The sequence below is a fragment of the Ranitomeya variabilis genome, chromosome 3, assembly GCF_051348905.1.
Source record: "Ranitomeya variabilis isolate aRanVar5 chromosome 3, aRanVar5.hap1, whole genome shotgun sequence".
Classification (NCBI taxonomy): Eukaryota; Metazoa; Chordata; class Amphibia; order Anura; family Dendrobatidae; genus Ranitomeya; species Ranitomeya variabilis.
In genome coordinates this window covers 376440721-376465983 of record NC_135234.1, presented here as the reverse complement: position 1 = coordinate 376465983, position 25263 = coordinate 376440721, and the positions used below count along the sequence as shown (strand labels likewise).

At 48.3% G+C, this 25263-nt stretch overlaps 73 pseudogenes; all 73 read left to right on the top strand.

The window, feature by feature from the left end:
- The first annotated feature begins 60 nt into the window (after nt 1–60).
- On the top strand, nt 61–236 carry LOC143818930 (U2 spliceosomal RNA; annotated as a pseudogene).
- Nucleotides 237–413: 177 nt separating this feature from the next.
- Nucleotides 414–589, top strand: LOC143763190 (U2 spliceosomal RNA; annotated as a pseudogene).
- Nucleotides 590–766: 177 nt separating this feature from the next.
- On the top strand, nt 767–942 carry LOC143761867 (U2 spliceosomal RNA; annotated as a pseudogene).
- Nucleotides 943–1119: 177 nt separating this feature from the next.
- Nucleotides 1120–1295, top strand: LOC143818748 (U2 spliceosomal RNA; annotated as a pseudogene).
- Nucleotides 1296–1472: 177 nt separating this feature from the next.
- On the top strand, nt 1473–1648 carry LOC143761176 (U2 spliceosomal RNA; annotated as a pseudogene).
- A 177-nt stretch (nt 1649–1825) lies between these two features.
- Nucleotides 1826–2001, top strand: LOC143761907 (U2 spliceosomal RNA; annotated as a pseudogene).
- A 177-nt stretch (nt 2002–2178) lies between these two features.
- Nucleotides 2179–2354, top strand: LOC143759788 (U2 spliceosomal RNA; annotated as a pseudogene).
- A 177-nt stretch (nt 2355–2531) lies between these two features.
- Nucleotides 2532–2707, top strand: LOC143761352 (U2 spliceosomal RNA; annotated as a pseudogene).
- A 93-nt stretch (nt 2708–2800) lies between these two features.
- LOC143761351 (U2 spliceosomal RNA) lies at nt 2801–2976 on the top strand (annotated as a pseudogene).
- Nucleotides 2977–3069: 93 nt separating this feature from the next.
- On the top strand, nt 3070–3245 carry LOC143760420 (U2 spliceosomal RNA; annotated as a pseudogene).
- Nucleotides 3246–3422: 177 nt separating this feature from the next.
- On the top strand, nt 3423–3598 carry LOC143818928 (U2 spliceosomal RNA; annotated as a pseudogene).
- Nucleotides 3599–3775: 177 nt separating this feature from the next.
- LOC143763189 (U2 spliceosomal RNA) lies at nt 3776–3951 on the top strand (annotated as a pseudogene).
- A 177-nt stretch (nt 3952–4128) lies between these two features.
- LOC143761855 (U2 spliceosomal RNA) lies at nt 4129–4304 on the top strand (annotated as a pseudogene).
- Nucleotides 4305–4481: 177 nt separating this feature from the next.
- On the top strand, nt 4482–4657 carry LOC143818747 (U2 spliceosomal RNA; annotated as a pseudogene).
- Nucleotides 4658–4834: 177 nt separating this feature from the next.
- LOC143762831 (U2 spliceosomal RNA) lies at nt 4835–5010 on the top strand (annotated as a pseudogene).
- A 177-nt stretch (nt 5011–5187) lies between these two features.
- LOC143762167 (U2 spliceosomal RNA) lies at nt 5188–5363 on the top strand (annotated as a pseudogene).
- A 177-nt stretch (nt 5364–5540) lies between these two features.
- Nucleotides 5541–5717, top strand: LOC143762284 (U2 spliceosomal RNA; annotated as a pseudogene).
- Nucleotides 5718–5893: 176 nt separating this feature from the next.
- Nucleotides 5894–6069, top strand: LOC143760069 (U2 spliceosomal RNA; annotated as a pseudogene).
- A 177-nt stretch (nt 6070–6246) lies between these two features.
- On the top strand, nt 6247–6425 carry LOC143762697 (U2 spliceosomal RNA; annotated as a pseudogene).
- Nucleotides 6426–6599: 174 nt separating this feature from the next.
- On the top strand, nt 6600–6775 carry LOC143761174 (U2 spliceosomal RNA; annotated as a pseudogene).
- Nucleotides 6776–6952: 177 nt separating this feature from the next.
- On the top strand, nt 6953–7128 carry LOC143761906 (U2 spliceosomal RNA; annotated as a pseudogene).
- Nucleotides 7129–7305: 177 nt separating this feature from the next.
- Nucleotides 7306–7481, top strand: LOC143759787 (U2 spliceosomal RNA; annotated as a pseudogene).
- A 177-nt stretch (nt 7482–7658) lies between these two features.
- Nucleotides 7659–7834, top strand: LOC143761350 (U2 spliceosomal RNA; annotated as a pseudogene).
- Nucleotides 7835–7927: 93 nt separating this feature from the next.
- Nucleotides 7928–8103, top strand: LOC143762543 (U2 spliceosomal RNA; annotated as a pseudogene).
- A 177-nt stretch (nt 8104–8280) lies between these two features.
- On the top strand, nt 8281–8456 carry LOC143818927 (U2 spliceosomal RNA; annotated as a pseudogene).
- A 177-nt stretch (nt 8457–8633) lies between these two features.
- On the top strand, nt 8634–8809 carry LOC143763187 (U2 spliceosomal RNA; annotated as a pseudogene).
- Nucleotides 8810–8986: 177 nt separating this feature from the next.
- Nucleotides 8987–9162, top strand: LOC143759814 (U2 spliceosomal RNA; annotated as a pseudogene).
- A 177-nt stretch (nt 9163–9339) lies between these two features.
- On the top strand, nt 9340–9515 carry LOC143818746 (U2 spliceosomal RNA; annotated as a pseudogene).
- A 177-nt stretch (nt 9516–9692) lies between these two features.
- Nucleotides 9693–9868, top strand: LOC143762829 (U2 spliceosomal RNA; annotated as a pseudogene).
- Nucleotides 9869–10045: 177 nt separating this feature from the next.
- LOC143762166 (U2 spliceosomal RNA) lies at nt 10046–10221 on the top strand (annotated as a pseudogene).
- A 177-nt stretch (nt 10222–10398) lies between these two features.
- On the top strand, nt 10399–10575 carry LOC143762283 (U2 spliceosomal RNA; annotated as a pseudogene).
- Nucleotides 10576–10751: 176 nt separating this feature from the next.
- On the top strand, nt 10752–10927 carry LOC143818812 (U2 spliceosomal RNA; annotated as a pseudogene).
- A 177-nt stretch (nt 10928–11104) lies between these two features.
- On the top strand, nt 11105–11283 carry LOC143762696 (U2 spliceosomal RNA; annotated as a pseudogene).
- A 174-nt stretch (nt 11284–11457) lies between these two features.
- On the top strand, nt 11458–11633 carry LOC143760220 (U2 spliceosomal RNA; annotated as a pseudogene).
- A 177-nt stretch (nt 11634–11810) lies between these two features.
- LOC143759552 (U2 spliceosomal RNA) lies at nt 11811–11988 on the top strand (annotated as a pseudogene).
- A 175-nt stretch (nt 11989–12163) lies between these two features.
- Nucleotides 12164–12339, top strand: LOC143762789 (U2 spliceosomal RNA; annotated as a pseudogene).
- Nucleotides 12340–12516: 177 nt separating this feature from the next.
- Nucleotides 12517–12692, top strand: LOC143761173 (U2 spliceosomal RNA; annotated as a pseudogene).
- A 177-nt stretch (nt 12693–12869) lies between these two features.
- On the top strand, nt 12870–13045 carry LOC143759381 (U2 spliceosomal RNA; annotated as a pseudogene).
- Nucleotides 13046–13222: 177 nt separating this feature from the next.
- Nucleotides 13223–13398, top strand: LOC143761172 (U2 spliceosomal RNA; annotated as a pseudogene).
- Nucleotides 13399–13575: 177 nt separating this feature from the next.
- LOC143759785 (U2 spliceosomal RNA) lies at nt 13576–13751 on the top strand (annotated as a pseudogene).
- A 177-nt stretch (nt 13752–13928) lies between these two features.
- Nucleotides 13929–14106, top strand: LOC143759551 (U2 spliceosomal RNA; annotated as a pseudogene).
- Nucleotides 14107–14281: 175 nt separating this feature from the next.
- Nucleotides 14282–14457, top strand: LOC143760479 (U2 spliceosomal RNA; annotated as a pseudogene).
- A 177-nt stretch (nt 14458–14634) lies between these two features.
- LOC143761171 (U2 spliceosomal RNA) lies at nt 14635–14810 on the top strand (annotated as a pseudogene).
- A 177-nt stretch (nt 14811–14987) lies between these two features.
- On the top strand, nt 14988–15163 carry LOC143761169 (U2 spliceosomal RNA; annotated as a pseudogene).
- A 177-nt stretch (nt 15164–15340) lies between these two features.
- On the top strand, nt 15341–15516 carry LOC143759784 (U2 spliceosomal RNA; annotated as a pseudogene).
- Nucleotides 15517–15693: 177 nt separating this feature from the next.
- LOC143761168 (U2 spliceosomal RNA) lies at nt 15694–15869 on the top strand (annotated as a pseudogene).
- Nucleotides 15870–16046: 177 nt separating this feature from the next.
- LOC143760689 (U2 spliceosomal RNA) lies at nt 16047–16222 on the top strand (annotated as a pseudogene).
- Nucleotides 16223–16399: 177 nt separating this feature from the next.
- On the top strand, nt 16400–16575 carry LOC143760709 (U2 spliceosomal RNA; annotated as a pseudogene).
- A 177-nt stretch (nt 16576–16752) lies between these two features.
- On the top strand, nt 16753–16928 carry LOC143761167 (U2 spliceosomal RNA; annotated as a pseudogene).
- A 177-nt stretch (nt 16929–17105) lies between these two features.
- On the top strand, nt 17106–17281 carry LOC143761905 (U2 spliceosomal RNA; annotated as a pseudogene).
- A 177-nt stretch (nt 17282–17458) lies between these two features.
- On the top strand, nt 17459–17634 carry LOC143761844 (U2 spliceosomal RNA; annotated as a pseudogene).
- A 177-nt stretch (nt 17635–17811) lies between these two features.
- Nucleotides 17812–17987, top strand: LOC143818745 (U2 spliceosomal RNA; annotated as a pseudogene).
- Nucleotides 17988–18164: 177 nt separating this feature from the next.
- Nucleotides 18165–18340, top strand: LOC143761166 (U2 spliceosomal RNA; annotated as a pseudogene).
- Nucleotides 18341–18517: 177 nt separating this feature from the next.
- Nucleotides 18518–18693, top strand: LOC143761904 (U2 spliceosomal RNA; annotated as a pseudogene).
- A 177-nt stretch (nt 18694–18870) lies between these two features.
- On the top strand, nt 18871–19046 carry LOC143759783 (U2 spliceosomal RNA; annotated as a pseudogene).
- A 177-nt stretch (nt 19047–19223) lies between these two features.
- Nucleotides 19224–19399, top strand: LOC143761349 (U2 spliceosomal RNA; annotated as a pseudogene).
- Nucleotides 19400–19492: 93 nt separating this feature from the next.
- LOC143760513 (U2 spliceosomal RNA) lies at nt 19493–19668 on the top strand (annotated as a pseudogene).
- A 177-nt stretch (nt 19669–19845) lies between these two features.
- Nucleotides 19846–20021, top strand: LOC143759267 (U2 spliceosomal RNA; annotated as a pseudogene).
- Nucleotides 20022–20198: 177 nt separating this feature from the next.
- Nucleotides 20199–20374, top strand: LOC143761165 (U2 spliceosomal RNA; annotated as a pseudogene).
- A 177-nt stretch (nt 20375–20551) lies between these two features.
- LOC143761832 (U2 spliceosomal RNA) lies at nt 20552–20727 on the top strand (annotated as a pseudogene).
- A 177-nt stretch (nt 20728–20904) lies between these two features.
- On the top strand, nt 20905–21080 carry LOC143763186 (U2 spliceosomal RNA; annotated as a pseudogene).
- A 177-nt stretch (nt 21081–21257) lies between these two features.
- LOC143761820 (U2 spliceosomal RNA) lies at nt 21258–21433 on the top strand (annotated as a pseudogene).
- A 177-nt stretch (nt 21434–21610) lies between these two features.
- Nucleotides 21611–21786, top strand: LOC143818744 (U2 spliceosomal RNA; annotated as a pseudogene).
- Nucleotides 21787–21963: 177 nt separating this feature from the next.
- On the top strand, nt 21964–22139 carry LOC143762828 (U2 spliceosomal RNA; annotated as a pseudogene).
- Nucleotides 22140–22316: 177 nt separating this feature from the next.
- On the top strand, nt 22317–22492 carry LOC143762165 (U2 spliceosomal RNA; annotated as a pseudogene).
- Nucleotides 22493–22669: 177 nt separating this feature from the next.
- LOC143762457 (U2 spliceosomal RNA) lies at nt 22670–22846 on the top strand (annotated as a pseudogene).
- Nucleotides 22847–23022: 176 nt separating this feature from the next.
- On the top strand, nt 23023–23198 carry LOC143760068 (U2 spliceosomal RNA; annotated as a pseudogene).
- A 177-nt stretch (nt 23199–23375) lies between these two features.
- On the top strand, nt 23376–23554 carry LOC143762695 (U2 spliceosomal RNA; annotated as a pseudogene).
- Nucleotides 23555–23728: 174 nt separating this feature from the next.
- On the top strand, nt 23729–23904 carry LOC143761164 (U2 spliceosomal RNA; annotated as a pseudogene).
- A 177-nt stretch (nt 23905–24081) lies between these two features.
- Nucleotides 24082–24257, top strand: LOC143761903 (U2 spliceosomal RNA; annotated as a pseudogene).
- A 177-nt stretch (nt 24258–24434) lies between these two features.
- Nucleotides 24435–24610, top strand: LOC143759781 (U2 spliceosomal RNA; annotated as a pseudogene).
- Nucleotides 24611–24787: 177 nt separating this feature from the next.
- On the top strand, nt 24788–24963 carry LOC143761348 (U2 spliceosomal RNA; annotated as a pseudogene).
- Nucleotides 24964–25056: 93 nt separating this feature from the next.
- Nucleotides 25057–25232, top strand: LOC143760419 (U2 spliceosomal RNA; annotated as a pseudogene).
- The last annotated feature ends 31 nt before the right edge of the window (nt 25233–25263 follow it).

Below are 25263 nucleotides of genomic sequence, written 5' to 3'. Positions count from 1 at the left end.
TCCACAGTGGGTTTCGGTTGTAGGCCTTGGTGCGGCCCAAGTGGCAAACCATTTCTGATCATCGCTTCTCGGCCAAATGGCTCAAGATCAAGCGTAGTGTCTGTTCTTATCTGATACGTCCCCTATTTGGGGACCATATATTAAATAGATTTTTGGAATAGGGAGCTGGAAATGGAGCTTGCTTTGTCGCACGGAACCTTCATGTGCTGTCACAATGGGGATGGAGGGTGTGGTTATGCAGATTCAAAACGCGTTGTGCACAGCTTGAACACACGCACACCGCAGAACTGTCATCGACAGAGCTTCCAGAGTTTCTGGAAAATGTCTTCCCTGCGGCAATCTTTTGCTATGTCTCCACAGTGGGTTTCGGTTTTAGGCCTTGGTGCGGCCCAAGTGGCAACCCATTTCTGATCATCGCTTGTCGGCCAAATGGCTCAAGTTTAAGCGTAGTGTCTGTTCTTATCTGATACGTCCCCTATTTGGGGACCATATATTAAATGGATTTTTGGAATAGGGAGCTGGAAATGGAGCTTGCTTTGTCACACGGAACCTTCACGTGCTGTCACAATGGGGATGGAGGGTGTGGTTATGCAGATTCAAAACGCGTTGTGCACAGCTTGAACACACGCACACCGCAGAACTGTCATCTACAGAGCTTCCAGAGTTTTTGGAAAATGTCTTCCCTGCGGCAATCTTTTGCTATGTCTCCACAGTGGGTTTCGGTTGTAGGCCTTGGTGCGGCCCAAGTGGCAAACCATTTCTGATCATCGCTTCTCGGCCAAATGGCTCAAGATCAAGTGTAGTGTCTGTTCTTATCTGATACGTCCCCTATTTGGGGACCATATATTAAATAGATTTTTGGAATAGGGAGCTGGAAATGGAGCTTGCTTTGTCGCACGGAACCTTCACGTGCTGTCACAATGGGGATGGAGGGTGTGGTTATGCAGATTCAAAACGCGTTGTGCACAGCTTGAACACACGCACACCGCAGAACTGTCATCTACAGAGCTTCCAGAGTTTCTGGAAAATGTCTTCCCTGCGGCAATCTTTTGCTATGTCTCCACAGTGGGTTTCGGTTGTAGGCCTTGGTGTGGCCCAAGTGGCAAACCATTTCTGATCATCGCTTCTCGGCCAAATGGCTCAAGATCAAGCGTAGTGTCTGTTCTTATCTGATACGTCCCCTATTTGGGGACCATATATTAAATGGATTTTTGGAATAGGGAGCTGGAAATGGAGCTTGCTTCGTCGCACGGAACCTTCACGTGCTGTCACAATGGGGATGGAGGGTGTGGTTATGCAGATTCAAAACGCGTTGTGCACAGCTTGAACACACGCACACCGCAGAACTGTCATCTACAGAGCTTCCAGAGTTTCTGGAAAATGTCTTCCCTGCGGCAATCTTTTGCTATGTCTCCACAGTGGGTTTCGGTTGTAGGCCTTGGTGCGGCCCAAGTGGCAAACCATTTCTGATCATCGCTTCTCGGCCAAATGGCTCAAGATCAAGCGTAGTGTCTGTTCTTATCTGATACGTCCCCTATTTGGGGACCATATATTAAATGGATTTTTGGAATAGGGAGCTGGAAATGGAGCTTGCTTTGTCACACGGAACCTTCACGTGCTGTCACAATGGGGATGGAGGGTGTGGTTATGCAGATTCGAAACGCGTTGTGCACAGCTTGAACACACGCACACCGCAGAACTGTCATCTACAGAGCTTCCAGAGTTTCTGGAAAATGTCTTCCCTGCGGCAATCTTTTGCTAAGTCTCCACAGTGGGTTTCGGTTGTAGGCCTTGGTGCGGCCCAAGTGGCAAACCATTTCTGATCATCGCTTCTCGGCCAAATGGCTCAAGATCAAGCGTAGAGTCTGTTCTTATCTGATACGTCCCCTATTTGGGGACCATATATTAAATGGATTTTTGGAATAGGATGCTGGAAATGGAGCTTGCTTTGTCGCACGGAACCTTCACGTGCTGTCACAATGGGGATGGAGGGTGTGGTTATGCAGATTCAAAACGCGTTGTGCACAGCTTGAACACACGCACACCGCAGAACTGTCATCTACAGAGCTTCCAGAGTTTCTGGAAAATGTCTTCCCTGCGGCAATCTTTTGCTATGTCTCCACAGTGGGTTTCGGTTGTAGGCCTTGGTGCGGCCCAAATGGCGAACCATTTCTGATCATCGCTTCTCGGCCAAATGGCTCAAGATCAAGCGTAGTGTCTGTTCTTATCTGATACGTCCCCTATTTGGGGACCATATATTAAATAGATTTTTGGAATAGGGAGCTGGAAATGGAGCTTGCTTTGTCGCACGGAACCTTCACGTGCTGTCACAATGGGGATGGAGGGTGTGGTTATGCAGATTCAAAACGCGTTGTGCACAGCTTGAACACACGCACACCGCAGAACTGTCATCTACAGAGCTTCCAGAGTTTCTGGAAAATGTCTTCCCTGCGGCAATCTTTTGCTATGTCTCCACAGTGGGTTTCGGTTGTAGGCCTTGGTGCGGCCCAAGTGGCAAACCATTTCTGATCATCGCTTCTCGGCCAAATGGCTCAAGATCAAGCGTAGTGTCTGTTCTTATCTGATACGTCCCCTATTTGGGGACCATATATTAAATAGATTTTTGGAATAGGGAGCTGGAAATGGAGCTTGCTTTGTCGCATGGAACCTTCACGTGCTGTCACAATGGGGATGGAGGGTGTGGTTATGCAGATTCAAAACGCATTGTGCACAGCTTGTCTCCACAGTGGGTTTCGGTTGTAGGCCTTGGTGCGGCCCAAGTGGCAAACCATTTCTGATCATCGCTTCTCGGCCAAATGGCTCAAGATCAAGCGTAGTGTCTGTTCTTATCTGATACGTCCCCTATTTGGGGACCATATATTAAATAGATTTTTGGAATAGGGAGCTGGAAATGGAGCTTGCTTTGTCGCATGGAACCTTCACGTGCTGTCACAATGGGGATGGAGGGTGTGGTTATGCAGATTCAAAACGCATTGTGCACAGCTTGTCTCCACAGTGGGTTTCGGTTGTAGGCCTTGGTGCGGCCCAAGTGGCAAACCATTTCTGATCATCGCTTCTCGGCCAAATGGCTCAAGATCAAGCGTAGTGTCTGTTCTTATCTGATACGTCCCCTATTTGGGGACCATATATTAAATAGATTTTTGGAATAGGGAGTTGGAAATGGAGCTTGCTTTGTCGCACGGAACCTTCACGTGCTGTCACAATGGGGATGGAGGGTGTGGTTATGCAGATTCAAAACGCGTTGTGCACAGCTTGAACACACGCACACCGCAGAACTATCATCTACAGAACTTCCAGAGTTTCTGGAAAATGTCTTCCCTGCGGCAATCTTTTGCTATGTCTCCACAGTGGGTTTCGGTTGTAGGCCTTGGTGCGGCCCAAGTGGCAAACCATTTCTGATCATCGCTTCTCGGCCAAATGGCTCAAGATCAAGCGTAGTGTCTGTTCTTATCTGATACGTCCCCTATTTGGGGACCATATATTAAATAGATTTTTGGAATAGGGAGCTGGAAATGGAGCTTGCTTTGTCGCACGGAACCTTCATGTGCTGTCACAATGGGGATGGAGGGTGTGGTTATGCAGATTCAAAACGCGTTGTGCACAGCTTGAACACACGCACACCGCAGAACTGTCATCGACAGAGCTTCCAGAGTTTCTGGAAAATGTCTTCCCTGCGGCAATCTTTTGCTATGTCTCCACAGTGGGTTTCGGTTTTAGGCCTTGGTGCGGCCCAAGTGGCAACCCATTTCTGATCATCGCTTGTCGGCCAAATGGCTCAAGTTTAAGCGTAGTGTCTGTTCTTATCTGATACGTCCCCTATTTGGGGACCATATATTAAATGGATTTTTGGAATAGGGAGCTGGAAATGGAGCTTGCTTTGTCACACGGAACCTTCACGTGCTGTCACAATGGGGATGGAGGGTGTGGTTATGCAGATTCAAAACGCGTTGTGCACAGCTTGAACACACGCACACCGCAGAACTGTCATCTACAGAGCTTCCAGAGTTTTTGGAAAATGTCTTCCCTGCGGCAATCTTTTGCTATGTCTCCACAGTGGGTTTCGGTTGTAGGCCTTGGTGCGGCCCAAGTGGCAAACCATTTCTGATCATCGCTTCTCGGCCAAATGGCTCAAGATCAAGTGTAGTGTCTGTTCTTATCTGATACGTCCCCTATTTGGGGACCATATATTAAATAGATTTTTGGAATAGGGAGCTGGAAATGGAGCTTGCTTTGTCGCACGGAACCTTCACGTGCTGTCACAATGGGGATGGAGGGTGTGGTTATGCAGATTCAAAATGCGTTGTGCACAGCTTGAACACACGCACACCGCAGAACTGTCATCTACAGAGCTTCCAGAGTTTCTGGAAAATGTCTTCCCTGCGGCAATCTTTTGCTATGTCTCCACAGTGGGTTTCGGTTGTAGGCCTTGGTGTGGCCCAAGTGGCAAACCATTTCTGATCATCGCTTCTCGGCCAAATGGCTCAAGATCAAGCGTAGTGTCTGTTCTTATCTGATACGTCCCCTATTTGGGGACCATATATTAAATGGATTTTTGGAATAGGGAGCTGGAAATGGAGCTTGCTTCGTCGCACGGAACCTTCACGTGCTGTCACAATGGGGATGGAGGGTGTGGTTATGCAGATTCAAAACGCGTTGTGCACAGCTTGAACACACGCACACCACAGAACTGTCATCTACAGAGCTTCCAGAGTTTCTGGAAAATGTCTTCCCTGCGGCAATCTTTTGCTATGTCTCCACAGTGGGTTTCGGTTGTAGGCCTTGGTGCGGCCCAAGTGGCAAACCATTTCTGATCATCGCATCTCGGCCAAATGGCTCAAGATCAAGCGTAGAGTCTGTTCTTATCTGATACGTCCCCTATTTGGGGACCATATATTAAATGGATTTTTGGAATAGGATGCTGGAAATGGAGCTTGCTTTGTCGCACGGAACCTTCACGTGCTGTCACAATGGGGATGGAGGGTGTGGTTATGCAGATTCAAAACGCGTTGTGCACAGCTTGAACACACGCACACCGCAGAACTGTCATCTACAGAGCTTCCAGAGTTTCTGGAAAATGTCTTCCCTGCGGCAATCTTTTGCTATGTCTCCACAGTGGGTTTCGGTTGTAGGCCTTGGTGCGGCCCAAATGGCAAACCATTTCTGATCATCGCTTCTCGGCCAAATGGCTCAAGATCAAGCGTAGAGTCTGTTCTTATCTGATACGTCCCCTATTTGGGGACCATATATTAAATGGATTTTTGGAATAGGGAGCTGGCAATGGAGCTTGCTTTGTCGCACGGAACCTTCACGTGCTGTCACAATGGGGATGGAGGGTGTGGTTATGCAGATTCGAAACGCGTTGTATACAGCTTGAACACACGCACACCGCAGAACTGTCATCTACAGAGCTTCCAGAGTTTCTGGAAAATGTCTTCCCTGCGGCAACCTTTTGCTATGTCTCCACAGTGGGTTTCGGTTGTAGGCCTTGGTGCGGCCCAAGTGGCAAACCATTTCTGATCATCGCTTCTCGGCCAAATGGCTCAAGATCAAGCGTAGTGTCTGTTCTTATCTGATACGTACCCTATTTGGGGACCATATATTAAATAGATTTTTGGAATAGGGAACTGGAAATGGAGCTTGCTTTGTCGCACGGAACCTTCACTTGCTGTCACAATGGGGATGGAGGGTGTGGTTATGCAGATTCAAAACGCGTTGTGCACAGCTTGAACACACGCACACCGCAGAACTGTCATCTACAGAACTTCCAGAGTTTCTGGAAAATGTCTTCCCTGCGGCAATCTTTTGCTATGTCTCCACAGTGGGTTTCGGTTGTAGGCCTTGGTGCGGCCCAAGTGGCACACCATTTCTGATCATCGCTTCTCGGCCAAATGGCTCAAGATCAAGCGTAGTGTCTGTTCTTATCTGATACGTCCCCTATTTGGGGACCATATATTAAATGGATTTTTGGAATAGGGAGCTGGAAATGGAGCTTGCTTTGTCGCACGGAACCTTCACGTGCTGTCACAATGGGGATGGAGGGTGTGGTTATGCAGATTCAAAACGCGTTGTGCACAGCTTGAACACACGCACACCGCAGAACTGTCATCTACAGAGCTTCCAGAGTTTCTGGAAAATGTCTTCCCTGCGGCAATCTTTTGCTATGTCTCCACAGTGGGTTTCAGTTGTAGGCCTTGGGGCGGCCCAAGTGGCAAACCATTTCTGATCATCGCTTCTCGGCCAAATGGCTCAAGATCAAGCGTAGTGTCTGTTCTTCTCGGATACGTCCCCTATTTGGGGACCATATATTAAATGGATTTTTGGAATAGGGAGCTGGAAATGGAGCTTGCTTTGTCACACGGAACCTTCACGTGCTGTCACAATGGGGATGGAGGGTGTGATTATGCAGATTCAAAACGCGTTGTGCACAGCTTGAACACACGCACACCGCAGAACTGTCATCGACAAAGCTTCCAGAGTTTCTGGAAAATGTCTTCCCTGCGGCAATCTTTTGCTATGTCTCCACAGTGGGTTTCGGTTGTAGGCCTTGGTGCGGCCCAAGTGGCAAACCATTTCTGATCATCGCTTCTCGGCCAAATGGCTCAAGATCAAGCGTAGTGTCTGTTCTTATCTGATACGTCCCCTATTTGGGGACCATATATTAAATGGATTTTTGGAATAGGGAGCTGGAAATGGAGCTTGCTTTGTCACACGGAACCTTCACGTGCTGTCACAATGGGGATGGAGGGTGTGGTTATGCAGATTCGAAACGCGTTGTGCACAGCTTGAACACACGCACACCGCAGAACTGTCATCTACAGAGCTTCCAGAGTTTCTGGAAAATGTCTTCCCTGCGGCAATCTTTTGCTAAGTCTCCACAGTGGGTTTCGGTTGTAGGCCTTGGTGCGGCCCAAGTGGCAAACCATTTCTGATCATCGCTTCTCGGCCAAATGGCTCAAGATCAAGCGTAGAGTCTGTTCTTATCTGATACGTCCCCTATTTGGGGACCATATATTAAATGGATTTTTGGAATAGGATGCTGGAAATGGAGCTTGCTTTGTCGCACGGAACCTTCACGTGCTGTCACAATGGGGATGGAGGGTGTGGTTATGCAGATTCAAAACGCGTTGTGCACAGCTTGAACACACGCACACCGCAGAACTGTCATCTACAGAGCTTCCAGAGTTTCTGGAAAATGTCTTCCCTGCGGCAATCTTTTGCTATGTCTCCACAGTGGGTTTCGGTTGTAGGCCTTGGTGCTGCCCAAATGGCGAACCATTTCTGATCATCGCTTCTCGGCCAAATGGCTCAAGATCAAGCGTAGTGTCTGTTCTTATCTGATACGTCCCCTATTTGGGGACCATATATTAAATAGATTTTTGGAATAGGGAGCTGGAAATGGAGCTTGCTTTGTCGCACGGAACCTTCACGTGCTGTCACAATGGGGATGGAGGGTGTGGTTATGCAGATTCAAAACGCGTTGTGCACAGCTTGAACACACGCACACCGCAGAACTGTCATCTACAGAGCTTCCAGAGTTTCTGGAAAATGTCTTCCCTGCGGCAATCTTTTGCTATGTCTCCACAGTGGGTTTCGGTTGTAGGCCTTGGTGCGGCCCAAGTGGCAAACCATTTCTGATCATCGCTTCTCGGCCAAATGGCTCAAGATCAAGCGTAGTGTCTGTTCTTATCTGATACGTCCCCTATTTGGGGACCATATATTAAATAGATTTTTGGAATAGGGAGCTGGAAATGGAGCTTGCTTTGTCGCATGGAACCTTCACGTGCTGTCACAATGGGGATGGAGGGTGTGGTTATGCAGATTCAAAACGCATTGTGCACAGCTTGTCTCCACAGTGGGTTTCGGTTGTAGGCCTTGGTGCGGCCCAAGTGGCAAACCATTTCTGATCATCGCTTCTCGGCCAAATGGCTCAAGATCAAGCGTAGTGTCTGTTCTTATCTGATACGTCCCCTATTTGGGGACCATATATTAAATAGATTTTTGGAATAGGGAGTTGGAAATGGAACTTGCTTTGTCGCACGGAACCTTCACGTGCTGTCACAATGGGGATGGAGGGTGTGGTTATGCAGATTCAAAACGCGTTGTGCACAGCTTGAACACACGCACACCGCAGAACTATCATCTACAGAACTTCCAGAGTTTCTGGAAAATGTCTTCCCTGCGGCAATCTTTTGCTATGTCTCCACAGTGGGTTTCGGTTGTAGGCCTTGGTGCGGCCCAAGTGGCAAACCATTTCTGATCATCGCTTCTCGGCCAAATGGCTCAAGATCAAGCGTAGTGTCTGTTCTTATCTGATACGTCCCCTATTTGGGGACCATATATTAAATAGATTTTTGGAATAGGGAGCTGGAAATGGAGCTTGCTTTGTCGCACGGAACCTTCATGTGCTGTCACAATGGGGATGGAGGGTGTGGTTATGCAGATTCAAAACGCGTTGTGCACAGCTTGAACACACGCACACCGCAGAACTGTCATCGACAGAGCTTCCAGAGTTTCTGGAAAATGTCTTCCCTGCGGCAATCTTTTGCTATGTCTCCACAGTGGGTTTCGGTTTTAGGCCTTGGTGCGGCCCAAGTGGCAGCCCATTTCTGATCATCGCTTGTCGGCCAAATGGCTCAAGTTTAAGCGTAGTGTCTGTTCTTATCTGATACGTCCCCTATTTGGGGACCATATATTAAATGGATTTTTGGAATAGGGAGCTGGAAATGGAGCTTGCTTTGTCACACGGAACCTTCACGTGCTGTCACAATGGGGATGGAGGGTGTGGTTATGCAGATTCAAAACGCGTTGTGCACAGCTTGAACACACGCACACCGCAGAACTGTCATCTACAGAGCTTCCAGAGTTTTTGGAAAATGTCTTCCCTGCGGCAATCTTTTGCTATGTCTCCACAGTGGGTTTCGGTTGTAGGCCTTGGTGCGGCCCAAGTGGCAAACCATTTCTGATCATCGCTTCTCGGCCAAATGGCTCAAGATCAAGAGTAGTGTCTGTTCTTATCTGATACGTCCCCTATTTGGGGACCATATATTAAATAGATTTTTGGAATAGGGAGCTGGAAATGGAGCTTGCTTTGTCGCACGGAACCTTCACGTGCTGTCACAATGGGGATGGAGGGTGTGGTTATGCAGATTCAAAACGCGTTGTGCACAGCTTGAACACACGCACACCGCAGAACTGTCATCTACAGAGCTTCCAGAGTTTCTGGAAAATGTCTTCCCTGCGGCAATCTTTTGCTATGTCTCCACAGTGGGTTTCGGTTGTAGGCCTTGGTGTGGCCCAAGTGGCAAACCATTTCTGATCATCGCTTCTCGGCCAAATGGCTCAAGATCAAGCGTAGTGTCTGTTCTTATCTGATACGTCCCCTATTTGGGGACCATATATTAAATGGATTTTTGGAATAGGGAGCTGGAAATGGAGCTTGCTTCGTCGCACGGAACCTTCACGTGCTGTCACAATGGGGATGGAGGGTGTGGTTATGCAGATTCAAAACGCGTTGTGCACAGCTTGAACACACGCACACCACAGAACTGTCATCTACAGAGCTTCCAGAGTTTCTGGAAAATGTCTTCCCTGCGGCAATCTTTTGCTATGTCCCCACAGTGGGTTTCGGTTGTAGGCCTTGGTGCGGCCCAAGTGGCAAACCATTTCTGATCATCGCATCTCGGCCAAATGGCTCAAGATCAAGCGTAGAGTCTGTTCTTATCTGATACGTCCCCTATTTGGGGACCATATATTAAATGGATTTTTGGAATAGGATGCTGGAAATGGAGCTTGCTTTGTCGCACGGAACCTTCACGTGCTGTCACAATGGGGATGGAGGGTGTGGTTATGCAGATTCAAAACGCGTTGTGCACAGCTTGAACACACGCACACCGCAGAACTGTCATCTACAGAGCTTCCAGAGTTTCTGGAAAATGTCTTCCCTGCGGCAATCTTTTGCTATGTCTCCACAGTGGGTTTCGGTTGTAGGCCTTGGTGCGGCCCAAATGGCAAACCATTTCTGATCATCGCTTCTCGGCCAAATGGCTCAAGATCAAGCGTAGAGTCTGTTCTTATCTGATACGTCCCCTATTTGGGGACCATATATTAAATGGATTTTTGGAATAGGGAGCTGGCAATGGAGCTTGCTTTGTCGCACGGAACCTTCACGTGCTGTCACAATGGGGATGGAGGGTGTGGTTATGCAGATTCGAAACGCGTTGTATACAGCTTGAACACACGCACACCGCAGAACTGTCATCTACAGAGCTTCCAGAGTTTCTGGAAAATGTCTTCCCTGCGGCAATCTTTTGCTATGTCTCCACAGTGGGTTTCGGTTGTAGGCCTTGGTGCGGCCCAAGTGGCAAACCATTTCTGATCATCGCTTCTCGGCCAAATGGCTCAAGATCAAGCGTAGTGTCTGTTCTTATCTGATACGTACCCTATTTGGGGACCATATATTAAATAGATTTTTGGAATAGGGAACTGGAAATGGAGCTTGCTTTGTCGCACGGAACCTTCACTTGCTGTCACAATGGGGATGGAGGGTGTGGTTATGCAGATTCAAAACGCGTTGTGCACAGCTTGAACACACGCACACCGCAGAACTGTCATCTACAGAACTTCCAGAGTTTCTGGAAAATGTCTTCCCTGCGGCAATCTTTTGCTATGTCTCCACAGTGGGTTTCGGTTGTAGGCCTTGGTGCGGCCCAAGTGGCACACCATTTCTGATCATCGCTTCTCGGCCAAATGGCTCAAGATCAAGCGTAGTGTCTGTTCTTATCTGATACGTCCCCTATTTGGGGACCATATATTAAATGGATTTTTGGAATAGGGAGCTGGAAATGGAGCTTGCTTTGTCGCACGGAACCTTCACGTGCTGTCACAATGTGGATGGAGGGTGTGGTTATGCAGATTCAAAACGCGTTGTGCACAGCTTGAACACACGCACACCGCAGAACTGTCATCTACAGAGCTTCCAGAGTTTCTGGAAAATGTCTTCCCTGCGGCAATCTTTTGCTATGTCTCCACAGTGGGTTTCAGTTGTAGGCCTTGGGGCGGCCCAAGTGGCAAACCATTTCTGATCATCGCTTCTCGGCCAAATGGCTCAAGATCAAGCGTAGTGTCTGTTCTTCTCGGATACGTCCCCTATTTGGGGACCATATATTAAATGGATTTTTGGAATAGGGAGCTGGAAATGGAGCTTGCTTTGTCACACGGAACCTTCACGTGCTGTCACAATGGGGATGGAGGGTGTGATTATGCAGATTCAAAACGCGTTGTGCACAGCTTGAACACACGCACACCGCAGAACTGTCATCGACAAAGCTTCCAGAGTTTCTGGAAAATGTCTTCCCTGCGGCAATCTTTTGCTATGTCTCCACAGTGGGTTTCGGTTGTAGGCCTTGGTGCGGCCCAAGTGGCAAACCATTTCTGATCATCGTTTCTCGGCCAAATGGCTCAAGATCAAGCGTAGTGTCTGTTCTTATCTGATACGTCCCCTATTTGGGGACCATATATTAAATAGATTTTTGGAATAGGGAGCTGGAAATGGAGCTTGCTTTGTCGCACAGAACCTTCACGTGCTGTCACAATGAGGATGGAGGGTGTGGTTATGCAGATTCAAAATGCGTTGTGCACAGCTTGAACACACGCACACCGCAGAACTGTCATCTACAGAGCTTCCAGGGTTTCTGGAAAATGTCTTCCCTGCGGCAATCTTTTGCTATGTCTCCACAGTGGGTTACGGTTGTAGGCCTTGGTGAGGCCTAAGTGGCAAACCATTTCTGATCATCGCTTCTCGGCCAAATGGCTCAAGATCAAGCGTAGTGTCTGTTCTTATCTGATACGTCCCCTATTTGGGGACCATATATTAAATGGATTTTTGGAAAACGGAGCTGGAAATGGAGCTTGCTTCGTCGGACGGAACCTTCACATGCTGTCACAATGGGGATGGAGGGTGTGGTTATGCAGATTCAAAACGCGTTGTGCACAGCTTGAACACACGCACACCGCAGAACTGTCATCGACAGAGCTTCCAGAGTTTCTGGAAAATGTCTTCCCTGCGGCAATCTTTTGCTATGTCTCCACAGTGGGTTTCGGTTGTAGGCCTTGGTGCGGCCCAAGTGGCAAACCATTTCTGATCATCGCTTCTTGGCCAAATGGCTCAAGATCAAGCGTAGTGTCTGCTCTTATCTGATATGTCCCCTATTTGGGGACCATATATTAAATAGATTTTTGGAATAGGGAGCTGGAAATGGAGCATGCTTTGTCGCACGGAACCTTCACGTGCTGTCACAATGGGGATGGAGGGTGTGGTTATGCAGATTCAAAACGCGTTGTGCACAGCTTGAACACACGCACACCGCAGAACTATCATCTACAGAACCTCCAGAGTTTCTGGAAAATGTCTTCCCTGCGGCAATCTTTTGCTATGTCTCCACAGTGGGTTTCGGTTGTAGGCCTTGGTGCGGCCCAAGTGGCAAACCATTTCTGATCATCGCTTCTCGGCCAAATGGCTCAAGATCAAGCGTAGTGTCTGTTCTTATCTGATACGTCCCCTATTTGGGGACCATATATTAAATGGATTTTTGGAATAGGGAGCTGGAAATGGAGCTTGCTTTGTCACACGGAACCTTCACGTGCTGTCACAATGGGGATGGAGGGTGTGGTTATGCAGATTCAAAACGCGTTGTGCACAGCTTGAACACACGCACACTGCAGAACTGTCATCGACAGAGCTTCCAGAGTTTCTGGAAAATGTCTTCCCTGCGGCAATCTTTTGCTATGTCTCCACAGTGGGTTTCGGTTGTAGGCCTTGGTGCGGCCCAAGTGGCAAACCATTTCTGATCATCGCTTCTCGGCCAAATGGCTCAAGATCAAGCGTAGTGTCTGTTCTTATCTGATACGTCCCCTATTTGGGGACCATATATTAAATAGATTTTTGGAATAGGGAGCTGGAAATGGAGCTTGCTTTGTCGCACGGAACCTTCACGTGCTGTCACAGTGGGGATGGAGGGTGTGGTTATGCAGATTCAAAACGCGTTGTGCACAGCTTGAACACACGCACACCGCAGAACTGTCATCGACAGAGCTTCCAGAGTTTCTGGAAAATGTCTTCCCTGCGGCAATCTTTTGCTATGTCTCCACAGTGGGTTTCGGTTTTAGGCCTTGGTGCGGCCCAAGTGGCAAACCATTTCTGATCATCGCTTCTCGGCCAAATGGCTCAAGATCAAGCGTAGTGTCTGTTCTTATCTGATACGTCCCCTATTTGGGGACCATATATTAAATGGATTTTTGGAATAGGGAGCTGGAAATGGAGCTTGCTTTGTCACACGGAACCTTCACGTGCTGTCACAATGGGGATGGAGGGTGTGGTTATGCAGATTCAAAACGCGTTGTGCACAGCTTGAACACACGCACACCGCAGAACTGTCATCTACAGAGCTTCCAGAGTTTTTGGAAAATGTCTTCCCTGCGGCAATCTTTTGCTATGTCTCCACAGTGGGTTTCGGTTGTAGGCCTTGGTGCGGCCCAAGTGGCAAACCATTTCTGATCATCGCTTCTCGGCCAAATGGCTCAAGATCAAGCGTAGTGTCTGTTCTTATCTGATACGTCCCCTATTTGGGGACCATATATTAAATAGATTTTTGGAATAGGGAGCTGGAAATGGAGCTTGCTTTGTCGCACGGAACCTTCACGTGCTGTCACAATGGGGATGGAGGGTGTGGTTATGCAGATTCAAAACGCGTTGTGCACAGCTTGAACACACGCACACCGCAGAACTGTCATCGACAGAGCTTCCAGAGTTTCTGGAAAATGTCTTCCCTGCGGCAATCTTTTGCTATGTCTCCACAGTGGGTTTCGGTTTTAGGCCTTGGTGCGGCCCAAGTGGCAAACCATTTCTGATCATCGCTTCTCGGCCAAATGGCTCAAGATCAAGCGTAGTGTCTGTTCTTATCTGATACGTCCCCTATTTGGGGACCATATATTAAATGGATTTTTGGAAAACGGAGCTGGAAATGGAGCTTGCTTCGTCGGACGGAACCTTCACATGCTGTCACAATGGGGATGGAGGGTGTGGTTATGCAGATTCAAAACGCGTTGTGCACAGCTTGAACACACGCACACCGCAGAACTGTCATCGACAGAGCTTCCAGAGTTTCTGGAAAATGTCTTCCCTGCGGCAATCTTTTGCTATGTCTCCACAGTGGGTTTCGGTTGTAGGCCTTGGTGCGGCCCAAGTGGCAAACCATTTCTGATCATCGCTTCTTGGCCAAATGGCTCAAGATCAAGCGTAGTGTCTGCTCTTATCTGATATGTCCCCTATTTGGGGACCATATATTAAATAGATTTTTGGAATAGGGTGCTGGAAATGGAGCTTGCTTTGTCGCACGGAACCTTCACGTGCTGTCACAATGGGGATGGAGGGTGTGGTTATGCAGATTCAAAACGCGTTGTGCACAGCTTGAACACACGCACACCGCAGAACTATCATCTACAGAACTTCCAGAGTTTCTGGAAAATGTCTTCCCTGCGGCAATCTTTTGCTATGTCTCCACAGTGGGTTTCGGTTGTAGGCCTTGGTGCGGCCCAAGTGGCAAACCATTTCTGATCATCGCTTCTCGGCCAAATGGCTCAAGATCAAGCGTAGTGTCTGTTCTTATCTGATACGTCCCCTATTTGGGGACCATATATTAAATGGATTTTTGGAATAGGGAGCTGGAAATGGAGCTTGCTTTGTCACACGGAACCTTCACGTGCTGTCACAATGGGGATGGAGGGTGTGGTTATGCAGATTCAAAACGCGTTGTGCACAGCTTGAACACACGCACACCGCAGAACTATCATCTACAGAACTTCCAGAGTTTCTGGAAAATGTCTTCCCTGCGGCAATCTTTTGCTATGTCTCCACAGTGGGTTTCGGTTGTAGGCCTTGGTGCGGCCCAAGTGGCAAACCATTTCTGATCATCGCTTCTCGGCCAAATGGCTCAAGATCAAGCGTAGTGTCTGTTCTTATCTGATACGTCCCCTATTTGGGGACCATATATTAAATGGATTTTTGGAATAGGGAGCTGGAAATGGAGCTTGCTTTGTCACACGGAACCTTCACGTGCTGTCACAATGGGGATGGAGGGTGTGGTTATGCAGATTCAAAACGCGTTGTGCACAGCTTGAACACACGCACACTGCAGAACTGTCATCGACAGAGCTTCCAGAGTTTCTGGAAAATGTCTTCCCTGCGGCAATCTTTTGCTATGTCTCCACAGTGGGTTTCGGTTGTAGGCCTTGGTGCGGCCCAAGTGGCAAACCATTTCTGATCATCGCTTCTCGGCCAAATGGCTCAAGATCAAGCGTAGTGTCTGTTCTTATCTGATACGTCCCCTATTTGGGGACCATATATTAAATAGATTTTTGGAATAGGGAGCTGGAAATGGAGCTTGCTTTGTCGCACGGAACCTTCACGTGCTGTCACAATGGGGATGGAGGGTGTGGTTATGCAGATTCAAAACGCGTTGTGCACAGCTTGAACACACGCACACCGCAGAACTGTCATCGACAGAGCTTCCAGAGTTTCTGGAAAATGTCTTCCCTGCGGCAATCTTTTGCTATGTCTCCACAGTGGGTTTCGGTTTTAGGCCTTGGTGCGGCCCAAGTGGCAAACCATTTCTGATCATCGCTTCTCGGCCAAATGGCTCAAGATCAAGCGTAGTGTCTGTTCTTATCTGATACGTCCCCTATTTGGGGACCATATATTAAATGGATTTTTGGAATAGGGAGCTGGAAATGGAGCTTGCTTTGTCACACGGAACCTTCACGTGCTGTCACAATGGGGATGGAGGGTGTGGTTATGCAGATTCAAAACGTGTTGTGCACAGCTTGAACACACGCACACCGCAGAACTGTCATCTACAGAGCTTCCAGAGTTTTTGGAAAATGTCTTCCCTGCGGCAATCTTTTGCTATGTCTCCACAGTGGGTTTCGGTTGTAGGCCTTGGTGCGGCCCAAGTGGCAAACCATTTCTGATCATCGCTTCTCGGCCAAATGGCTCAAGATCAAGCGTAGTGTCTGTTCTTATCTGATACGTCCCCTATTTGGGGACCATATATTAAATAGATTTTTGGAATAGGGAGCTGGAAATGGAGCTTGCTTTGTCACACGGAACCTTCACGTGCTGTCACAATGGGGATGGAGGGTGTGGTTATGCAGATTCAAAACGCGTTGTGCACTGCTTGAACACACGCACACCGCAGAACTGTCATCTACAGAGCTTCCAGAGTTTTTGGAAAATGTCTTCCCTGCGGCAATCTTTTGCTATGTCTCCACAGTGGGTTTCGGTTGTAGGCCTTGGTGTGGCCCAAGTGGCAAACCATTTCTGATCATCGCTTCTCGGCCAAATGGCTCAAGATCAAGCGTAGTGTCTGTTCTTATCTGATACATCCCCTATTTGGGGACCATATATTAAATGGATTTTTGGAATAGGGAGCTGGAAATGGAGCTTGCTTCGTCGCACGGAACCTTCACGTGCTGTCACAATGGGGATGGAGGGTGTGGTTATGCAGATTCAAAACGCGTTGTGCACAGCTTGAACACACGCACACCGCAGAACTGTCATCTACAGAGCTTCCAGAGTTTCTGGAAAATGTCTTCCCTGCGGCAATCTTTTGCTATGTCTCCACAGTGGGTTTCGGTTGTAGGCCTTGGTGCGGCCCAAGTGGCAAACCATTTCTGATCATCGCTTCTCGGCCAAATGGCTCAAGATCAAGCGTAGTGTCTGTTCTTATCTGATACGTCCCCTATTTGGGGACCATATATTAAATGGATTTTTGGAATAGGGAGCTGGAAATGGAGCTTGCTTTGTCACACGGAACCTTCACGTGCTGTCACAATGGGGATGGAGGGTGTGGTTATGCAGATTCGAAACGCGTTGTGCACAGCTTGAACACACGCACACCGCAGAACTGTCATCTACAGAGCTTCCAGAGTTTCTGGAAAATGTCTTCCCTGCGGCAATCTTTTGCTAAGTCTCCACAGTGGGTTTCGGTTGTAGGCCTTGGTGCGGCCCAAGTGGCAAATCATTTCTGATCATCGCTTCTCGGCCAAATGGCTCAAGATCAAGCGTAGAGTCTGTTCTTATCTGATACGTCCCCTATTTGGGGACCATATATTAAATGGATTTTTGGAATAGGATGCTGGAAATGGAGCTTGCTTTGTCGCACGGAACCTTCACGTGCTGTCACAATGGGGATGGAGGGTGTGGTTATGCAGATTCAAAACGCGTTGTGCACTGCTTGAACACACGCACACCGCAGAACTGTCATCTACAGAGCTTCCAGAGTTTTTGGAAAATGTCTTCCCTGCGGCAATCTTTTGCTATGTCTCCACAGTGGGTTTCGGTTGTAGGCCTTGGTGCGGCCCAAGTGGCAAACCATTTCTGATCATCGCTTCTCGGCCAAATGGCTCAAGATCAAGTGTAGTGTCTGTTCTTATCTGATACGTCCCCTATTTGGGGACCATATATTAAATAGATTTTTGGAATAGGGAGCTGGAAATGGAGCTTGCTTTGTCGCACGGAACCTTCACGTGCTGTCACAATGGGGATGGAGGGTGTGGTTATGCAGATTCAAAACGCGTTGTGCACAGCTTGAACACACGCACACCGCAGAACTGTCATCTACAGAGCTTCCAGAGTTTCTGGAAAATGTCTTCCCTGCGGCAATCTTTTGCTATGTCTCCACAGTGGGTTTCGGTTGTAGGCCTTGGTGTGGCCCAAGTGGCAAACCATTTCTGATCATCGCTTCTCGGCCAAATGGCTCAAGATCAAGCGTAGTGTCTGTTCTTATCTGATACGTCCCCTATTTGGGGACCATATATTAAATGGATTTTTGGAATAGGGAGCTGGAAATGGAGCTTGCTTCGTCGCACGGAACCTTCACGTGCTGTCACAATGGGGATGGAGGGTGTGGTTATGCAGATTCAAAACGCGTTGTGCACAGCTTGAACACACGCACACCGCAGAACTGTCATCTACAGAGCTTCCAGAGTTTCTGGAAAATGTCTTCCCTGCGGCAATCTTTTGCTATGTCTCCACAGTGGGTTTCGGTTGTAGGCCTTGGTGCGGCCCAAGTGGCAAACCATTTCTGATCATCGCTTCTCGGCCAAATGGCTCAAGATCAAGCGTAGTGTCTGTTCTTATCTGATACGTCCCCTATTTGGGGACCATATATTAAATGGATTTTTGGAATAGGGAGCTGGAAATGGAGCTTGCTTTGTCACACGGAACCTTCACGTGCTGTCACAATGGGGATGGAGGGTGTGGTTATGCAGATTCGAAACGCGTTGTGCACAGCTTGAACACACGCACACCGCAGAACTGTCATCTACAGAGCTTTCAGAGTTTCTGGAAAATGTCTTCCCTGCGGCAATCTTTTGCTAAGTCTCCACAGTGGGTTTCGGTTGTAGGCCTTGGTGCGGCCCAAGTGGCAAATCATTTCTGATCATCGCTTCTCGGCCAAATGGCTCAAGATCAAGCGTAGAGTCTGTTCTTATCTGATACGTCCCCTATTTGGGGACCATATATTAAATGGATTTTTGGAATAGGATGCTGGAAATGGAGCTTGCTTTGTCGCACGGAACCTTCACGTGCTGTCACAATGGGGATGGAGGGTGTGGTTATGCAGATTCAAAACGCGTTGTGCACAGCTTGAACACACGCACACCGCAGAACTGTCATCTACAGAGCTTCCAGAGTTTCTGGAAAATGTCTTCCCTGCGGCAATCTTTTGCTATGTCTCCACAGTGGGTTTCGGTTGTAGGCCTTGGTGCGGCCCAAATGGCGAACCATTTCTGATCATCGCTTCTCGGCCAAATGGCTCAAGATCAAGCGTAGTGTCTGTTCTTATCTGATACGTCCCCTATTTGGGGACCATATATTAAATAGATTTTTGGAATAGGGAGCTGGAAATGGAGCTTGCTTTGTCGCACGGAACCTTCACGTGCTGTCACAATGGGGATGGAGGGTGTGGTTATGCAGATTCAAAACGCGTTGTGCACAGCTTGAACACACGCACACCGCAGAACTGTCATCTACAGAGCTTCCAGAGTTTCTGGAAAATGTCTTCCCTGCGGCAATCTTTTGCTATGTCTCCACAGTGGGTTTCGGTTGTAGGCCTTGGTGCGGCCCAAGTGGCAAACCATTTCTGATCATCGCTTCTCGGCCAAATGGCTCAAGATCAAGCGTAGTGTCTGTTCTTATCTGATACGTCCCCTATTTGGGGACCATATATTAAATAGATTTTTGGAATAGGGAGCTGGAAATGGAGCTTGCTTTGTCGCATGGAACCTTCACGTGCTGTCACAATGGGGATGGAGGGTGTGGTTATGCAGATTCAAAACGCGTTGTGCACAGCTTGTCTCCACAGTGGGTTTCGGTTGTAGGCCTTGGTGCGGCCCAAGTGGCAAACCATTTCTGATCATCGCTTCTCGGCCAAATGGCTCAAGATCAAGCGTAGTGTCTGTTCTTATCTGATACGTCCCCTATTTGGGGACCATATATTAAATGGATTTTTGGAATAGGGAGCTGGAAATGGAGCTTGCTTTGTCGCACGGAACCTTCACGTGCTGTCATAATGGGGATGGAGGGTGTGGTTATGCAGATTCAAAACGCGTTGTGCACAGCTTGAACACACGCACACCGCAGAACTGTCATCTACAGAGCTTCCAGAGTTTCTGGAAAATGTCTTCCCTGCGGCAATCTTTTGCTATGTCTCCACAGTGGGTTTCGGTTGTAGGCCTTGGTGCGGCCCAAGTGGCAAACCATTTCTGATCATCGCTTCTCGGCCAAATGGCTCAAGATCAAGCGTAGTGTCTGTTCTTATCTGATATGTCCCCTATTTGGGGACCATATATTAAATAGATTTTTGGAATAGGGAGCTGGAAATGGAGCTTGCTTTGTCGCACGGAACCTTCACGTGCTGTCACAATGGGGATGGAGGGTGTGGTTATGCAGATTCAAAACGCGTTGTGCACAGCTTGAACACACGCACACCGCAGAACTGTCATCGACAGAGCTTCCAGAGTTTCTGGAAAATGTCTTCCCTGCGGCAATCTTTTGCTATGTCTCCACAGTGGGTTTCGGTTTTAGGCCTTGGTGCGGCCCAAGTGGCAAACCATTTCTGATCATCGCTTCTCGGCCAAATGGCTCAAGATCAAGCGTAGTGTCTGTTCTTATCTGATACGTCCCCTATTTGGGGACCATATATTAAATGGATTTTTGGAATAGGGAGCTGGAAATGGAGCTTGCTTTGTCACACGGAACCTTCACGTGCTGTCACAATGGGGATGGAGGGTGTGGTTATGCAGATTCAAAACGCGTTGTGCACTGCTTGAACACACGCACACCGCAGAACTGTCATCTACAGAGCTTCCAGAGTTTTTGGAAAATGTCTTCCCTGCGGCAATCTTTTGCTATGTCTCCACAGTGGGTTTCGGTTGTAGGCCTTGGTGCGGCCCAAGTGGCAAACCATTTCTGATCATCGCTTCTCGGCCAAATGGCTCAAGATCAAGTGTAGTGTCTGTTCTTATCTGATACGTCCCCTATTTGGGGACCATATATTAAATAGATTTTTGGAATAGGGAGCTGGAAATGGAGCTTGCTTTGTCGCACGGAACCTTCACGTGCTGTCACAATGGGGATGGAGGGTGTGGTTATGCAGATTCAAAACGCGTTGTGCACAGCTTGAACACACGCACACCGCAGAACTGTCATCTACAGAGCTTCCAGAGTTTCTGGAAAATGTCTTCCCTGCGGCAATCTTTTGCTATGTCTCCACAGTGGGTTTCGGTTTTAGGCCTTGGTGCGGCCCAAGTGGCAACCCATTTCTGATCATCGCTTGTCGGCCAAATGGCTCAAGTTTAAGCGTAGTGTCTGTTCTTATCTGATACGTCCCCTATTTGGGGACCATATATTAAATGGATTTTTGGAATAGGGAGCTGGAAATGGAGCTTGCTTTGTCACACGGAACCTTCACGTGCTGTCACAATGGGGATGGAGGGTGTGGTTATGCAGATTCAAAACGCGTTGTGCACAGCTTGAACACACGCACACCGCAGAACTGTCATCTACAGAGCTTCCAGAGTTTTTGGAAAATGTCTTCCCTGCGGCAATCTTTTGCTATGTCTCCACAGTGGGTTTCGGTTGTAGGCCTTGGTGCGGCCCAAGTGGCAAACCATTTCTGATCATCGCTTCTCGGCCAAATGGCTCAAGATCAAGTGTAGTGTCTGTTCTTATCTGATACGTCCCCTATTTGGGGACCATATATTAAATAGATTTTTGGAATAGGGAGCTGGAAATGGAGCTTGCTTTGTCGCACGGAACCTTCACGTGCTGTCACAATGGGGATGGAGGGTGTGGTTATGCAGATTCAAAACGCGTTGTGCACAGCTTGAACACACGCACACCGCAGAACTGTCATCTACAGAGCTTCCAGAGTTTCTGGAAAATGTCTTCCCTGCGGCAATCTTTTGCTATGTCTCCACAGTGGGTTTCGGTTGTAGGCCTTGGTGTGGCCCAAGTGGCAAACCATTTCTGATCATCGCTTCTCGGCCAAATGGCTCAAGATCAAGCGTAGTGTCTGTTCTTATCTGATACGTCCCCTATTTGGGGACCATATATTAAATGGATTTTTGGAATAGGGAGCTGGAAATGGAGCTTGCTTCGTCGCACGGAACCTTCACGTGCTGTCACAATGGGGATGGAGGGTGTGGTTATGCAGATTCAAAACGCGTTGTGCACAGCTTGAACACACGCACACCACAGAACTGTCATCTACAGAGCTTCCAGAGTTTCTGGAAAATGTCTTCCCTGCGGCAATCGTTTGCTATGTCTCCACAGTGGGTTTCGGTTGTAGGCCTTGGTGCGGCCCAAGTGGCAAACCATTTCTGATCATCGCATCTCGGCCAAATGGCTCAAGATCAAGCGTAGAGTCTGTTCTTATCTGATACGTCCCCTATTTGGGGACCATATATTAAATGGATTTTTGGAATAGGATGCTGGAAATGGAGCTTGCTTTGTCGCACGGAACCTTCACGTGCTGTCACAATGGGGATGGAGGGTGTGGTTATGCAGATTCAAAACGCGTTGTGCACAGCTTGAACACACGCACACCGCAGAACTGTCATCTACAGAGCTTCCAGAGTTTCTGGAAAATGTCTTCCCTGCGGCAATCTTTTGCTATGTCTCCACAGTGGGTTTCGGTTGTAGGCCTTGGTGCGGCCCAAATGGCAAACCATTTCTGATCATCGCTTCTCGGCCAAATGGCTCAAGATCAAGCGTAGAGTCTGTTCTTATCTGATACGTCCCCTATTTGGGGACCATATATTAAATGGATTTTTGGAATAGGGAGCTGGCAATGGAGCTTGCTTTGTCGCACGGAACCTTCACGTGCTGTCACAATGGGGATGGAGGGTGTGGTTATGCAGATTCGAAACGCGTTGTATACAGCTTGAACACACGCACACCGCAGAACTGTCATCTACAGAGCTTCCAGAGTTTCTGGAAAATGTCTTCCCTGCGGCAATCTTTTGCTATGTCTCCACAGTGGGTTTCGGTTGTAGGCCTTGGTGCGGCCCAAGTGGCAAACCATTTCTGATCATCGCTTCTCGGCCAAATGGCTCAAGATCAAGCGTAGTGTCTGTTCTTATCTGATACGTACCCTATTTGGGGACCATATATTAAATAGATTTTTGGAATAGGGAACTGGAGATGGAGCTTGCTTTGTCGCACGGAACCTTCACTTGCTGTCACAATGGGGATGGAGGGTGTGGTTATGCAGATTCAAAACGCGTTGTGCACAGCTTGAACACACGCACACCGCAGAACTGTCATCTACAGAACTTCCAGAGTTTCTGGAAAATGTCTTCCCTGCGGCAATCTTTTGCTATGTCTCCACAGTGGGTTTCGGTTGTAGGCCTTGGTGCGGCCCAAGTGGCACACCATTTCTGATCATCGCTTCTCGGCCAAATGGCTCAAGATCAAGCGTAGTGTCTGTTCTTATCTGATACGTCCCCTATTTGGGGACCATATATTAAATGGATTTTTGGAATAGGGAGCTGGAAATGGAGCTTGCTTTGTCGCACGGAACCTTCACGTGCTGTCACAATGGGGATGGAGGGTGTGGTTATGCAGATTCAAAACGCGTTGTGCACAGCTTGAACACACGCACACCGCAGAACTGTCATCTACAGAGCTTCCAGAGTTTCTGGAAAATGTCTTCCCTGCGGCAATCTTTTGCTATGTCTCCACAGTGGGTTTCAGTTGTAGGCCTTGGGGCGGCCCAAGTGGCAAACCATTTCTGATCATCGCTTCTCGGCCAAATGGCTCAAGATCAAGCGTAGTGTCTGTTCTTCTCGGATACGTCCCCTATTTGGGGACCATATATTAAATGGATTTTTGGAATAGGGAGCTGGAAATGGAGCTTGCTTTGTCACACGGAACCTTCACGTGCTGTCACAATGGGGATGGAGGGTGTGATTATGCAGATTCAAAACGCGTTGTGCACAGCTTGAACACACGCACACCGCAGAACTGTCATCGACAAAGCTTCCAGAGTTTCTGGAAAATGTCTTCCCTGCGGCAATCTTTTGCTATGTCTCCACAGTGGGTTTCGGTTGTAGGCCTTGGTGCGGCCCAAGTGGCAAACCATTTCTGATCATCGCTTCTCGGCCAAATGGCTCAAGATCAAGCGTAGTGTCTGTTCTTATCTGATACGTCCCCTATTTGGGGACCATATATTAAATGGATTTTTGGAATAGGGAGCTGGAAATGGAGCTTGCTTTGTCACACGGAACCTTCACGTGCTGTCACAATGGGGATGGAGGGTGTGGTTATGCAGATTCGAAACGCGTTGTGCACAGCTTGAACACACGCACACCGCAGAACTGTCATCTACAGAGCTTCCAGAGTTTCTGGAAAATGTCTTCCCTGCGGCAATCTTTTGCTAAGTCTCCACAGTGGGTTTCGGTTGTAGGCCTTGGTGCGGCCCAAGTGGCAAACCATTTCTGATCATCGCTTCTCGGCCAAATGGCTCAAGATCAAGCGTAGAGTCTGTTCTTATCTGATACGTCCCCTATTTGGGGACCATATATTAAATGGATTTTTGGAATAGGATGCTGGAAATGGAGCTTGCTTTGTCGCACGGAACCTTCACGTGCTGTCACAATGGGGATGGAGGGTGTGGTTATGCAGATTCAAAACGCGTTGTGCACAGCTTGAACACACGCACACCGCAGAACTGTCATCTACAGAGCTTCCAGAGTTTCTGGAAAATGTCTTCCCTGCGGCAATCTTTTGCTATGTCTCCACAGTGGGTTTCGGTTGTAGGCCTTGGTGCGGCCCAAATGGCGAACCATTTCTGATCATCGCTTCTCGGCCAAATGGCTCAAGATCAAGCGTAGTGTCTGTTCTTATCTGATACGTCCCCTATTTGGGGACCATATATTAAATAGATTTTTGGAATAGGGAGCTGGAAATGGAGCTTGCTTTGTCGCACGGAACCTTCACGTGCTGTCACAATGGGGATGGAGGGTGTGGTTATGCAGATTCAAAACGCGTTGTGCACAGCTTGAACACACGCACACCGCAGAACTGTCATCTACAGAGCTTCCAGAGTTTCTGGAAAATGTCTTCCCTGCGGCAATCTTTTGCTATGTCTCCACAGTGGGTTTCGGTTGTAGGCCTTGGTGCGGCCCAAGTGGCAAACCATTTCTGATCATCGCTTCTCGGCCAAATGGCTCAAGATCAAGCGTAGTGTCTGTTCTTATCTGATACGTCCCCTATTTGGGGACCATATATTAAATAGATTTTTGGAATAGGGAGCTGGAAATGGAGCTTGCTTTGTCGCATGGAACCTTCACGTGCTGTCACAATGGGGATGGAGGGTGTGGTTATGCAGATTCAAAACGCATTGTGCACAGCTTGTCTCCACAGTGGGTTTCGGTTGTAGGCCTTGGTGCGGCCCAAGTGGCAAACCATTTCTGATCATCGCTTCTCGGCCAAATGGCTCAAGATCAAGCGTAGTGTCTGTTCTTATCTGATACGTCCCCTATTTGGGGACCATATATTAAATAGATTTTTGGAATAGGGAGTTGGAAATGGAGCTTGCTTTGTCGCACGGAACCTTCACGTGCTGTCACAATGGGGATGGAGGGTGTGGTTATGCAGATTCAAAACGCGTTGTGCACAGCTTG